This window comes from Mauremys reevesii, linkage group 25 (genome assembly GCF_016161935.1).
Source record: "Mauremys reevesii isolate NIE-2019 linkage group 25, ASM1616193v1, whole genome shotgun sequence".
NCBI classification, from domain to species: Eukaryota; Metazoa; Chordata; order Testudines; family Geoemydidae; genus Mauremys; species Mauremys reevesii.
Window position 1 is genome coordinate 5,477,507 of NC_052647.1, and position 14,586 is coordinate 5,492,092.

Below are 14,586 nucleotides of genomic sequence, written 5' to 3' on the forward strand. Positions count from 1 at the left end.
AAGACTTCAGAAGCAAAAGAGTTCAGATTTTGACCCTCTGGAACAAGGAGAAAGAGGACAAGTTTATCATGCAAATAAAGCCACAGGTTAACCCTAAAATACCAACCCCCCAAGGAAGTGGTTCCACTGAAAGCCTATGTTAAGGAAGGTCAAGAAAAAGCTGCAAAGGTTCAAAAGGGATATTGAACAAGCTGACCTAAAGAATGATTTGTCTAAACCAAAGACTTGGCACGACAAAAATGTTTGTAAATGTACCCTTGTGACAGAACTGATGTTAATGTTTGTCATAACTATAAAGGGAAGGGTAACAACCCTCCTGTGTACAATACTATAAAGTCCCTCCTGGCCAGAGACACCAAAATCCTTTTTTCGCTTTCCTCCGCAGCATGGGGCAGGGGTCGCTTGCTGGAGGATTATCTGCTACTTGATGCCTTTGAATCAGGATTTGGGGACTTCAACAGCTGAGTCAAGGGAGAGAATTATTTCAGGAGTGGGTGGGTCAGCTTTTGTGGCCTGCATCTTGCGGGAGGTCAGACTAGATGATCATAATGGTCCCTTCTGATCTTAAGTTCTATGATTCTATGATTCTACCTGTAAAGGGGTAAGAAGCTCAGGTAACCTGGCTGACACCTGACCCAAAGGACCAATAAGGGGACATGATACTTTCAAATCTTGTTGGGGAGAGGCTTTTGTTTGTGCTCTTTGTTTTGGGTTTTGTTCTCTCTTGGGATGAAGAGGGACCGGACATCAATCCATGCTCTCCAAATCTTTCTGAACGAGTCTCAAACTTGTAAGTAACAGCCAGGCAAGGCGTGTTAGTTTTATCTTTGTTTCCTCAACTTGTAAATGTTCCTTTTGCTAGAGGGTTTACCTCTGTTTGCTGTAACTTTGAACCTAAGGCTAGAGGAGGTTCCTCTGGGCTCTTTGAATCTGATTACCCTGTAAAGTTATTTTCCGTCCCGATTTTACGGAGATGATTTTAACCTTTTTTTTTTCATTAAAATTCTTCTTTTAAGAACCTGATTGATTTTGTCATTGTTTTAAGATCCAAGGGTTTTGGATCTGTGTTCACCGGGACTAACTGGTGAGGGGATACTCTCAAGCCTTTCCTTTTCACCCAGGAAAAGGGGTGTAAGGATTGGGGGAAGTGGGGAATTAGTCTCAAATCTGCCCAGGAAAGGGGGGGTTAGAGACTAGGGAAATATTTGGGGAAAGGCAGAGTTCCAAGTGGCTCTTCCCTAAGATTTGGAACACACTTGGTGGTGGCAGCTTACTGTAAACCTAAGCTGGTAAATAAGCTTACGGGGCTTTCATGTGGGTCCCCACATCTGTACCCTAGAGTTCAGAGTGGGGAAGGAACTCTGACAATGTTATTGCTAATGATTGTAACTAACTTGTTGCTGATACCAAGAACTGTAAAAATGTAAAATGTGCAGGTCTTTTGGAAAAAGCCCTGGAACATGTTAAGAGTGGTACATAAGAGAAACCCTTCTGATTATGTTGTTTGGTTCTACAAGAACACACTTTGTGTTAAAAAGCCTAATAATGTTGTGGCTTCACAGCTAATGCATAGACATGTTTCTAAAACTTTCCACAGCAGAAAAACTACTACAAGCTTGAACTGCTGTGCACGAAGTGAAACTGAAGTACAACAGCTCACAGCCTCCATGGCTGAATGCCAAAGTAAGTGCTCTCTGAAGAACACTAATGGCTATGTTAATTTGGCCTTACAAATAATTCAATGTAAACACAGATCCTATCAATCTGGGGAGATCCTTAAAGTGTATCTGGGAGCTCTAATTTTGCCCTTTTAAAATAAAAATATTTAAATATATGAATCATAGAATCTCAGGGTTGGAAGGGACCTCAGGAGGTCATCTAGTCCAACCCCCTGCTCAAAGCAGGACCAAACCCAACTAAATCATCCCAGCCAAGGCTTTGTCAAGCCTGACCTTAAAAACCTGTAAGGAAGGAGATTCCACCACCTCCCTAGGTAACCCATTCCAGTTCTTCACCACCCTACTAGTGAAAAAGTTTTTCCTAATGTCCAGCCTAAACCTCCCGCTCTGCAACTTGAGACCATTACTCCTTGTTCTGTCATCTTCTACCACTGAGAACAGTCTAGATGCATCCTCTTTGGAACCCCCTTTCAGGTAGTTGAAAGCAGCTATCAAATCCCCCCTCATTCTTCTCTTCTGCAGGCTAAACAATCCCAGTTCCCTCAGCCTCTCCTCATAAGTCATGTGCTCCAGCCCCCTAATCATTTTTGTTGCCCTCCGCTGGACTCTCTTCAATTTATCCACATCCTTCTTGTAGTGTGGGGCCCAAAACTGGAAACAGTACTCCAAATGAGGCCTCACCAGTGCTGAGTAGAGGGGAATGATCACATCCCTCGATCTGCTGGAAATGCCCCTACTTATACAACCCAAAATGCCATTAGCCTTCTTGGCAACAAGGGCACACTGTTGACTCATATTCAGCTTTTCATCCACCGTAACCCCTAGGTCCTTTTCTGCAGAACTGCTGCCCAGCCATTCGGTCCCTAGTCTGTAGCAGTGCATGGGATTCTTCCGTCCTAAGTGCAGGACTCTGCACTTGTCCTTGTTGAACCTCATCATATTTCTTTTGGCCCAATCCTCTAATTTGTCTAGGTCCCTCTGTATCCTAGCCCTACCCTCCAGCGTATCAACCACTCCTCCCAGTTTAGTGTCATCTGCAAACTTGCTAAGGGTGCAGTCCACACCATCCTCCAGATCGTTAATGAAGATATTGAATAAAACCTGCCCCAGCACCGACCCTTGGGGCACTCCACTTGATACCGGCTGCCAACTAGACATGGAACCATTGATCACTACCCGTTGAGCCCGACCATCTAGCCAGTTTTCTATCCACCTTACCGTCCATTCATCCAGCCCAGACTTCTTTAACTTGCTGGCAAGAATACTGTGGAGACTATCAAAAGCTTTGCTAAAGTCCAGAAATAGCACATCCACTGCTTTCCCCTCATCCACAGAACCGGTTATCTCATCATAGAAGGCAATTAGATTAGTCAGGCATGACTTGCCCTTGGTGAATCCATGCTGACTGTCCCTGATCACTTTCCCCTCCTTTAAGTGGTTCAGAATTGATTCCTTGAGGACCTGTTCCATGATTTTTCCAGGGACTGAGGTGAGACTGACTGGCCTGTAGTTCCCTGGATCTTCCTTCTTCCCTTTTTTAAAGATGGGCACTACATTAGCCTTTTTCCAGTCATCCGGGACCTCCGCCGATCGCCATGATTTTTCAAAGATAATGGCCAATGGCTCTGCAATCTCATCGGCCAACTCCTTTAGCACCCTCGGATGCAGCGCATCCGGCCCCATGGACTTGTGCTCGTCCAGCTTTTCTAAATATTCTCGAACTACTTCTTTCCCCACAGAGAGCTGGTCACCTCCTCCCCATACCGTGCTGCAGAGTGCAGCTGTCTGGGAGCTGACCTTGTCTGTGAAGACAGAGGCAAAAAAAGCATTGAGTACACTAGCTTTCTCCACATCCTCTGTCACTAGGTTCCCTCCCTCATTCAGCAAGGGGCCCACACTTTCCTTGACTTTCTTCTTGTTGCTAACATAACTGAAGAAATGCTACTTGTTACTCCTAACATCTCTGGCTAGCTGCAACTCCAAGTGTGATTTGGCCTTCCTAATTTCACTCCTGCATGCCTGAGTAATACTTTTATACTCCTCCCTGGTTATTTGTCCAATCTTCCACTTCTTGTAAGCTGTTTGTTTGTGTTTAAGACGAGCAAGGATTTCACTGTTGAGCCAAGCTGGTCGCCTGCCATATTTACTTTTCTTCCTACACATCAGGATGGTTTGTTCCTGCAACCTCAATAAGGTTTCTTTAAAATACAGCCAGCTTTTCTTGACTCCTTTCCCCATATGGAGAGATCCCTGTTTCACAGAACTAAGGGGTCATTGAGTCCAACCTCCTGCCTACACTAGCAGGACCAAGTACTGATTTTGCCCCAGATTCCTAAGTGGCCCCTTCAAGGACTGAACTCACAACCCTGCATTTAGCAGGCCAATGCGCAAACCACTAAGCTATTCCTCCTACCTGCCACATCAGTCTCATGTTAGGAGTGTGACACGTGGCTAGAAAGGGTTAAACATTCTGCAAAATAAATAACCCTCAAAAGGCATGTGGGGAGATAACGTCTGTGGTTTTGTGTATTTACAGATGTATGGGTAGGGTGGACAATGTAATTAACAGTCTCTGTCTGTGCTGTATTCCGATAATTCAGAGGTCAAAAGAAGATCCTATCATGTAAATAAATTGTAAACACAGGCTCTCTCAGTAGTCATCTCTCTTTGAAATGGACTGTGAATGGTGGAGGAACAAGCAAATGGCCTTATGTTAATTCGTATAGCTAAGTACAGATGATGGACCTCCTTCAAAGTCATCCTAATTACCTTTTGTTCCCAGAGGGAATTCCAGCTTGTCAAAAGACATGAAATTGTATAAAGGAGCCTTGGGTCCTGAATCTGTCATCTCAGATCTGCTTAAGCTTCATCAGGGGAAGTTTGAGTCATAAGATTGAGATCCCAGTTATGCTGGTACGCCCTGAATATGAGATTTGGACATTGGACTATAACCTATGAACTATTTCTGAAAGAACTCTTTGCCACTACAAAGCTCACCATCTCTGCTGTGAATCTGCACCTCAGTGGATTGAACTCACGTCTGTACGTATATTTTTGCTCAGGAACAGGTTATTGGGCTCCCCTTCATTCCACTTCCTGAATGAGAAGAGAGAGATGAGCTCTTAACCCGCGGACTCCCCGTCCCAGAGGAGATACACCCCCAGTAAGCTGGGCCCCACCTTCAGTGTAACCTACAGCAGCCTTTGGGTTCATTTAACTTATGCTCAGGCCCTGGTGGGGTCCTGGAAAGCTTAGAACAGCCAGAGCCCAGCAGGGCTCCAGCCCCTGCCCCAGGAGCTGTTGTGCCAGCTCTTCTCCAGCCTCTTTATGCTGGTTATAACCTGGGCGAGGGTCGGGGAGCAGATTAAGGCTCCTTCAAAATCCCTTGATGCTGCCAGAGCAGCGTAAAGGGCCCTAAAGCAACGGAATATTGGGCCCATTGTGATGTTGCACCCATATGATTAAATGTATAAATGTATCATTCTTGTACCTGAAACTAGAAATATGAAATATAACTCTGAGGTCCTATTGTAATTATGCAAAGTGTGGGCCATTAATGGTGGTTTGGAATCTTGATGGCTCCCATCACTTAGGACAATTGGTTGTAAATGGCCCTGTTTACTTGCAAGCCTTCCTGTGAGTCAGGCCAGGCAGAATGAAGGCTTGGGGGGGTCTCACAGGACATGCGACCATGTCACCTGGTACTGGCATCCATCTTAACCCTGGGGCTTTTCCATTTGGAAGGAGGGGTGGGGTCCCAGAGAGACAAAAGATTCCTGCCAGGTGCCAAAGCTATATAAGGGAGTGGAACAGAACAAAGGAGTTTCCAGTCATGAGAAATCGCCTAGTTACCACCTGAGCTGGAGCTAACAAGAACTGTACCAGGGGAAAGGATTAGCCCAGACAAGGAAGGAGTCCAGTCTGTGAAAGAAGCTTATTGGAACATCTCTGAGGGTGAGATTTTATCTGTACTCAGTTTCTTATTGTCTTAGGCTTAGACTTGCGTGTTTTGTTTTATTTTGCTTGGTAACTTACTTTGTTCTGTCAGTTATTACTTGGAATCACTTAAATCCTACCTTTTATACTTAAGAATATCACTTTTGCTTATTAATTCATACCTGGGGGAGCCAACAGCTGTGCATATCTCTCTATCAGAGTTATAAAGGTGGACAATTTATGAATTTAACCTGTATAAGCTTTATACAGAGTAAAATGGATTCATCTCGGGTTTGGATCCCATTGGGAGCTGGATGTCTGGGTGCTGGAGACAGGGGCTCTTCTTAAACTGTTTTCAGTTAAGTCTGCATCTTTGTGGCATGTGGATCAGACCCTGGCCCTGTGCTGGAGCAGACTGGCATGTCTGGCTGAACAATGCAGTGTCCTGGAGGCCCAACCTTACAGAGAAAATGGGCTCAGAGGTAGTCTCAGCACATCAGGTGACAGTTCCAAGGGGGTTTCTGTGACCAAACGCGTCACATCCATTCCATTACTTTAATCCAGTGCTAGCGGGGATTAAAGCAAGTAGAGGGACCAATATGGCTGCCCATGATGCCAGGCTGAATACTCTGCATGGGGAGTGGGGGGGTTGAAAAATGTGCACCCCAATCTCAAGAGTTTGTGACATTCCCCCTAGAGGAGACAGATCTTGTATACTGAAGTATCCAAATGAATGTGGGGCCAGAGACAGCATTACCTGCTCACAGGGAAGGCATCGTGACTGGACCACTAGAGGAAAACAGCCTACTACTAGTTAATGGCATAAGTGGGGGAGGGCTGCGCTGTTGAAGGCCCTGCTGCAAGGGTAGAGGCTGCTACTCACACACGCCGTGGCAGCACAAGCTTCCCCTCACCACAATGTCTCAGACCAGACCAGCCTTGGAGAGACCCCTCTGGAGGCTGAGAGGGGCGCTCTGTCCCTGTGACCCATTCCATCCTGCAGACAGCCTGCAGTTTGAACATGAGCAAAAAATGGCAAAAACTCGAATGGAAGAGGAGCAAGCCTTGGCCCAGCTGGAGAAAGAGTCTGATAAAAGAAAGAAAGAAGCTGCTAAGAGAGAGGAGAAAGCTCGTAGGGGGTGTCTGGAGCTGCTGGCCCTCTGACCCTGTGGCTCCTGCTGCTGCCTGGTGGGTCCCCGGCTGCGTCCTGCTGCTCGGGCTGCTCCCAGCCCCTCCCCCCGGGGGAGTGTCTGCTCCCCTCCCCCGCTCCCCCTGCCCCAGCCACCCCCAGCCAGCCCCTGTCACCCTCCCCCAGCCCACTGCCTGCCCCCCTACCCCGCTCCCCCTGCCCCAGCCACCCCCAGCCAGCCCCTGTCACCCTCCCCAGCCCCTGCCTGCCCCCTCCCCGCTCCCCTGCCCCAGCCACCCCAGCCAGCCCCTGTCACCCTCCCCAGCCCCTGCCTGCCCCCCTCCCCCGCTCCCCCGGCCCCAGCCACCCCCAGCCAGCCCCTGTCACCCGCCCCCAGCCCCCTGCCTGCCCCCCTCCCCCGCACCCCCTGCCCCAGCCAGCCCCTGACACCCTACCCCAGTCCCCAGTCTGCACCCCTCCCCGCTACCCCTGCCCCAGCCACCCGCTGCAGCCAGACCCTGTCACCCTCCCCAGCCCCTGTCTGCACCCCTCCCCGCTCCCCTGCCCCAGCCACCCCCAGCCACCCCAGCCAGCCCCTGCCCCAGCCCCTGTCTGCACCCCTCCCCACTCCCCTGCCCCAGCCACCCCAGCCAGCCCCTGACACCTCCCCAGCCCCTGCCTGCACCCCTCCCCACTCCCCTGCCCCAGCCACCCCCAGCCAGCCCGTCACCCTCCCCACCCCTGTCTGCATCCCTCCCCCGCCCCAGCCACCCCCAGCCAGTCCCTGTCACCTCCCCCAGCCCCTGTCTGCACCCCTCCCCTCCCCTGCCACAGCCACCCCAGCCAACCCCTGTCACCCAGCCCCTGTCTGCACCCCTTCCTGCAGCCACCCCGTCTGCCCCCCTCCCCCACTACCCCTGCCACAGCCACCCTCTGCCTGCAGCCAGCCCCTGCCACACCCCCTGCCCACAGCCACCCCCTGCTAGCCCCGTCTGCATCACTTGCCCACAGCCAGCCCCTGTTGCAGCCAGCCTGTGTCACACTCCCTGCCTCCAGCTAGCCCTGCCCCACGCCCCTGCCTGCAGCCAGCCCCATGTCCAGTGGTGCCCTGCAGTTCCCAGGGCAGTAACCCTGCACACCTGCTTCAATGAGGGGGGGCATGGAGCAGCTGGGACCCACACATGTGCACACCCTAGGGTGACCAGACAGCAGGTGTGAAAAATCAGGACAGGGGATGAGGGGTAATAGGAGCCTATATAAGAAAAAGACCCAAAAATTGAGACTGTCCCTATAAAATAGGGACATCTGGTCACCCTAGCACACCCCAAGGGAGTGGCGGGGACCCACACATGTGAAACGGAGCTCATTTCTAGTTCAGGCCCATCTTTTTAAAAAAGAACTTTAAGTAGGGTTAACATACATCTGTATTTTCCTGGACATGTCCGGCTTTTCGGTTCTTAAATCGCTGTCTGGGCGGAATTTTTAAAATTTAAAAATTCCTCCCGGGAAAATACGGACGTATGGTAACCCTGTTGGTACAAAAAATACATGCTCTGGCACATCCCTTAAATCAGAACTTTTTATAGAGAACCGGTTGTTAAGATTTTAGCAGCTCATCACTGCAAATGTACCCCAACACTGCCACCTTTTATGTAGATGCTGTTACTGTGTGTTCAGTAGAAGGTGGCTCCATAATTTGTGCCAGTGCTATGTATGGGAGTGGTAATGGAAAATTCATAGAGAGTGTAAAAGTCAATGGTAAAAGCTGTTTAGGGCAAATTACGGCATCTCACATCACTCTTGTTAAAGCAGATCTAGTCATAGAGGAAGATTATTTACCAAATCAGAGTGTGAATGTTGTGATCCTCTATGAGTTTCCTGTCCGTGTGCCTTTAGCCAGAATCCACCTCGAATGGAATGGGGCTAAGCAGGAACGTATAGCTGGGGTAAGGAAGTTATTGCCTAAAGATCTTTTAATTGGGGAAAATGTTAAAGCTTTGTTCAGTTTAGGTAGCCAGTCACAGGACAGGAATGGTCTTACACCTATGTCTATTGTGGGCAATGATTTGCCTGAGGAGGGTTGCTCCAAAGGTTTGTCTGTGCAGGAAAGCAGTGTGTCTGTGAGTGGAGTTTCTAAATGTCTGTCTAATGTCTCAGAAGTGAATCTGGAGTTAGATCAAGAGCAGAAAGATCTCATTGGTGAGGAAAATGTTTCTCAGGAGGAAATTAAAGGAAAAGGTCAGGTGGAAGCCCTAACTGGGGAAGGAAAGGGTAGATTTGTGATGGGTGATGGATTGGTGGCTAGTGCAGCTTGTAAAAGTGAACCTGAAATGCGTAACTGTGATTTGCTGAAAGCAGCTCAGTGTAGTGAAAAAAGCAGCAGCTTCTCCATTGGGAGTGGCAATGTGCCTGGTAGGGAAAGTTTGGAGAAGCCTAGGCAGCCTTGTGAGCTGATGGCTTTGTCTAGTCAGCAGTTTGGGAAGACAAGGATAGTGGAAGATGAGTGTCCCTATCCCTTACCTGTTTCCTGTGTGGAGAAATGTGACAGTGAAGGAAATGTGCCTGTGTCTGTCAGGGGTATTGACTTGCCTATGGAGGAAGCTACCCCAGTCTCCAAGCAATTGTCTGTGAACAGCCCTGTGTGCTGGGACAAGGGAAATGAGCTCCCAAGCTGTGTGTCTGGTGAAGGAGAATGTGTCTCCGGCTCTTCTGTGTCTGTGGAGCAGACAGAAGGTGCCTTTCAGCCTGTGATGGTTGAGGGTGATTCAGTTGTCTCGGAGTTGGTTGTAAATACAGCTAAAGCCCAGGAAGGGGATGGTCCTAAGTTTGTGTCTGCTGGGGAGAATGGCACTATAACTAGGTTGCATCCAGTTAGTGTCTTAGCAAAGTCCCAGAGACCAGACAATTCTGGTGCTTGTAGTTTGCCAGTTGCTAATGTGTGGTTGGAAAAGGGTGTAGCAACTCTGTCTAATCAGGGTGATACCCTAGCCAGGCCATAAGGAGAGCATGAAGGTGATTTAATTGTGTTACCTACTAACAGTTTGACAACTTGTAGCAAGAAGGAAAAGATTCCTGAACTTGTTCATGGCCAAGGGAAGGAGAATGCTTCTAACCTGTTATCTAGAAAGTCTATAAGTTTGCCTGAAAAGGAATTGTGTAGGAATCTGCCTGATGGTGATTCTGAATGTAAGTGAGACCCAGCAAGAGTCTGTGGTTGCTCAGGAAAGTGTTTCCTTTAGAGCAAGCCCTAGGTGAAGCAGGGAAGGGCAGAATTTCTGAGAGGGGTGAATTGCTGCTTAGAGAAGCTCCTAGGGAAAGGAATCCTCATGGTAACCTGTGGAAGCAGTTTACTGCAACTGAAGGGTGTGAACGTGATTTAATCAAGGAAGTTTCAGTTCCTAACAGCCAGAAATTTTCTGTTGTGAATGGATCCACTGACGTTCCCTTTGAAAGATCCAGTGTGGGTAGCTTTGAAAAGATCTCAGATGGAGTAGAAGCAGTTAAGGAAGTTGAGCAGCCTTATAACCAAGTGGCTGGGTTTGACCAGCTTGTTGGGAAGACAATGGTGTTGGAACAGGAATGTCTCCATGCTGATTCTGTGAGTGAGCAGTCTGTGCTTCGGGGTCTGAGGACAGATTTGGTTACTGGTGTTTCAGAGCAAAACAGTTTTATGGCTGAATGCTTCTGGATGCAGGGGAGAGCAAGCAAACTCTCACCCTCAGACCCTTTGGATTTGTGTGGTATCTCTGTAAGACAGAGTCCAGCCTTGGAATCGGTAGCAGCTAAGAAGTTAAAAGCTAGTGTTTGTGTTGATGCAGATTACCTGGCTGGCAGGGAAAAGAAAGACTTGCTAATAGCTGTTAGCACAGAGAGCCCACCCCATCAGCCAGTGACTTCTGTTAGGCAAAAGCAGATCCAATCCCCTGTTGTTCAAACTAAGTTTTACCTTGAGTTTGTAAAGAGATTCAATCATGTTATTGATCATGACTTTGATAAACCATTTCTGTTACACTGGTGTGGCTTCTAATCCAACAGTAGCTGTAGTGAGACTGACCCAAGGATGGGGAGCACTTGGGATGCAGTCAGTGATGTTTGTGTCATCCCTTCCTGCATCAATTTTGCGTTGGGGATGTGACGTTATTGATATAAACTGGGACCATATAGAACAGGGTTTGCAACCAAGGTCCTGTAGTGGCACCAAATCTTATGTAAAGGGGGTCATATAAGGTGTCTAAGACCTGGTTATGGGCTGCTGGTTATGATTATGCTGTCTATATGTATGTATCATTTTGTAGTTGAAGTTATAACCAGTGATGAGCTGCCAAAATATTAACAACCGGTTCCCTCCTCCTCACCCCATGAGGGGGTCATGCCCCCCCCGGGGACTCCTGCCCCATCCAACCTCCCCATGTTCCTTGACAGCCCCCCCCCCCAGGACCCGTGCCCTATCCACCCCCTTCCCTGTCCCCTGACTGCCCCTTGCCACCCCATCCAACCCCTTCTCTCATTCCTGATGGCACCCTGGGACCCCTACCCCATCCAACCACCCCTTCTCTCTCTCCCCTGACTGTCCCTGGAATCCCTACCCCTAACTGCCCCCCTGGGACCCTTGCCCCCGTTCAATCCCTCTGTTCCCTGCCCTCTGACCGCTCCGACACTAATCCACCCGCCCCCCAACTCCCCTGCCTTCTATCCAACACGCCCTCCCTGCTCCCTTACCGTGCTGCCTGGAGGTGGGGGCCCAGCTGGGCTGGGACCGGAGCCGCCCGGCCGAGGTCCCGGCAGGACCCGGGGGCCAGGAAGGAGCCGCGCCGCGCTGCCTGGCGAGGTCGCAGCTGGACCCGGAGAGCAGGAGCCGCGCCGCCTGGCCCCAGGGTCCAGTCGCGACCTCGCCGGGTGGCGCCTGGAGCCCTCCTCCCGCTGGCGCCCCCGGCCCCAGCTCACCTGGTGGAAGCCGCTGCTTCATTCTCAGCCCTCCCAGGCTTCCCGCGCGAACAGCTGATTCGCAGGAAGCTGGGAAGGGGGAGGAGAAGCCTCGGGAGCGTTCAGGGGAGGAGGCAGAGGCGGAGTGAGGTGAGCTGGGGCCAGGGGAAGGGTAGGGAGCTGCTAGAGCTTTTGTTAAATTTAAAAGCCCTTTTGCAACTAGTTGTCCTTCCAGAAACAACCGATTCTAAACAGGCTTCTAAATTTAACAACCAGTTCTCGCGAACCGGTGCAAACCGGCTGCATCTCACCACTGACTGTATGGTTTTTCAAATAGCACACCAAGTGAAGGCTGGGCTCAGTAAGAGGCACATCTTTAAAATAATGCAAGTAGATGGAATCAGGTAGTATAGATACTGCTGAGCCAATGTCCAACATTAGCTGAATAGAGTGTGATTTGCCTGAGGGTATGGCAGATATCTGGTGGTGTCAGTGAAGGCCCAGCTGGTTATTATGGCTAATGAAGCCCCCAAACTGTGGAGAATTTAGGAACCCTTTTCCTGGAAATGTCACCCCCATATTTCTGCTGTTTGCTCCCCTCTAAATGGGGCTTTTTGGTGAAATCCAACAAAGCGGCCGTTTGTCCCTCATACCCGTGGATATCTGCCCTGTGCAGTGCCAAGGCATGGGGAGCTCAGAAGCTCCTGTTCCCCAGCAACACACATGGCAAGGGCGGGGTGGGGTATGTTTTCTGCCAGATGAGTCCACGTGCCCAGACAAATGGGGAAGCTTTGCCTTTGGTTACAAATATTGTCACTCCCTGCCCCCTAGCAAGCAAGTAAGGAGCATGGGCCCAAGGGACCAAATAAGATGTGACTTAACCAAGGTGGCTCACAACACAGGCAGCAGCAGAGCTGGGACTAGAACCCAGGAGTCCTGGCTCCCAACAAACCACCACCCGCTCCAAGTCCCAGATCTTGGATTAGAACCCAGGAGTCCTGGCTCCCAGCCACCCCTCCCGAGCTCTAACCACTAGTCCCCTCCCAGAGCTGGGAATAGACCCCAAGAGTCCTGGCTCCCAGCCCCCACACTTCCATAGGGGACCTACCAGTAGCTGAGGCTAGCTCTATGCATGGCCCAAGGAAACTGGTGCCCAGCAATGCCAGGCTGGGCTAGGAGGGGGTACTCAGGAGCTGAGCGCAGCTCAGTGAGTGGATGGGGGTGTTCCCCAACTCAGCAGGGGGGTGTCTCAGGGTGAGGTTGCAGGACAAAGCCAAGGCACTGGGAGCCGCTGGCCCATTTCGGGAGGGGGAGGTGATGTACCTGGGTCAGGCTTTTGTGTCCCATCTCTGTTGGATCAACACCACCCCTGCCTCAGTTTCCCTTCTGTTTACATGTTTTCCCCCACAGGGAAGAAGCTAGTCAGGACTGGCACATTGGAAACAGGGACCGATCCTGGCTCCAGCGCCTGCCTGTCCCGGGCTTGGAGGCATGGCAGGGTCGCCGAGGATGGATGAGGATCCCTCCCCATCGGGCGGCCGGCTGGACAATGGCTCTTGGACACCACGTATTTTAATTGTGAGAGTTTCTTAAGAGAAGAGGAAATGTGTGTTTAGATGTTGCTTGTAATTATTAGAACTGGGAGCACTGGCTGCTGGGAGTCTGAAAGGACAGGAAACAGGAAGGCGGGGGGAGGAGTTCAAGAGGCTGAGTGAGAGTTACAGAGGGTGCAGCAGCAGCTTGGTAGAGGTTTCCACTTTAAAAATAAAGCCCTGTGAAGTTTGTTAGTACCTTGCCTGGTTACTACGACACAAAGGCAGCACTTCCAAAGGGAGGAAACACACACATCTGTAACATTTACCCTCCTGCATGGCCAGCCTTTTCTGGGGAGGCTTAGCCCCCCCAGCCTCTTATCTGTGCCACCTACGGCTGTGCTGCAGTAAGGTCTGTAGTGTAGCCATGGCCTTACGCAGCACAGCTAACTACAGGATGAAACAGATCGTTGCACAAGTAGTGAACACATATTTCAAGGGAGCATTCAAGGTGAAGCGGTCTGTTAATGCCCCTCTAGTCAAAGGGAGGAAGGTGGCAGGGAGAGGGTGGGGGAGGGGGGTTATAAATTATTGCAATAAGCCATAAATCCAGTATCTTCATTCAGCCCATGGTTTTTAGGTGTGGAAGAATAACGCAGTCTTCACTCTTAGGTTGGTTGCAACATGTCAGAGGCAGTTCATTCTCAAGCATTATTGCAAGTGGGAGAGTGCACAACGGCAGGGATCCCAAAAGATAAACAAGGAAGGCAAGTATTTATACCTTTTGTTCCATACAGTAATGATCAACAACTGCATTTTGTTTATACATCTTCCTTTCTGAGATCTTCCTTTTTCTCAGCAATTTCTGCTACAGTCTGCATTCTAGTCTTAGCTAACACAAGGTCGAAAAACAGCATCTCTTGCAGTTCTTTTCCACTTCAACCTGGCTTCCCTAATATAAATACAGAGAAATGTGTACACATAACCTGACCCCCAAACAAACCAAAAATCAAAGCCCTACCAAAACAAAACCGCACACACAATTCTCCTCATGAGAAGAGGATGAGAGAGAATGAACTGGACATGATAAATGTTATTTGCAATCATGTTGTAGCCGGGTCATTCTTAGGATATTAGAGAGGCAAGGTGGGTGAGGTATAGGGTGACCAGATAGTAAGTATGAAAAATCGGGATGGGAGTGGGGTGGGATTGATAGGCACCTAAACCCCAAATATCTGAACCGTCTCTATAAAATTAGGACATCTGGTCACTCTAGCTGAGGTAATATCTTCTGTTGGACCAACTTCTGTTGGTGAAAGAAATAATCTTTCAAGGACCTGAAGAACTCTGCAGTTCTTTCACCGACAGAAGTTAGTCTAATAAAAGA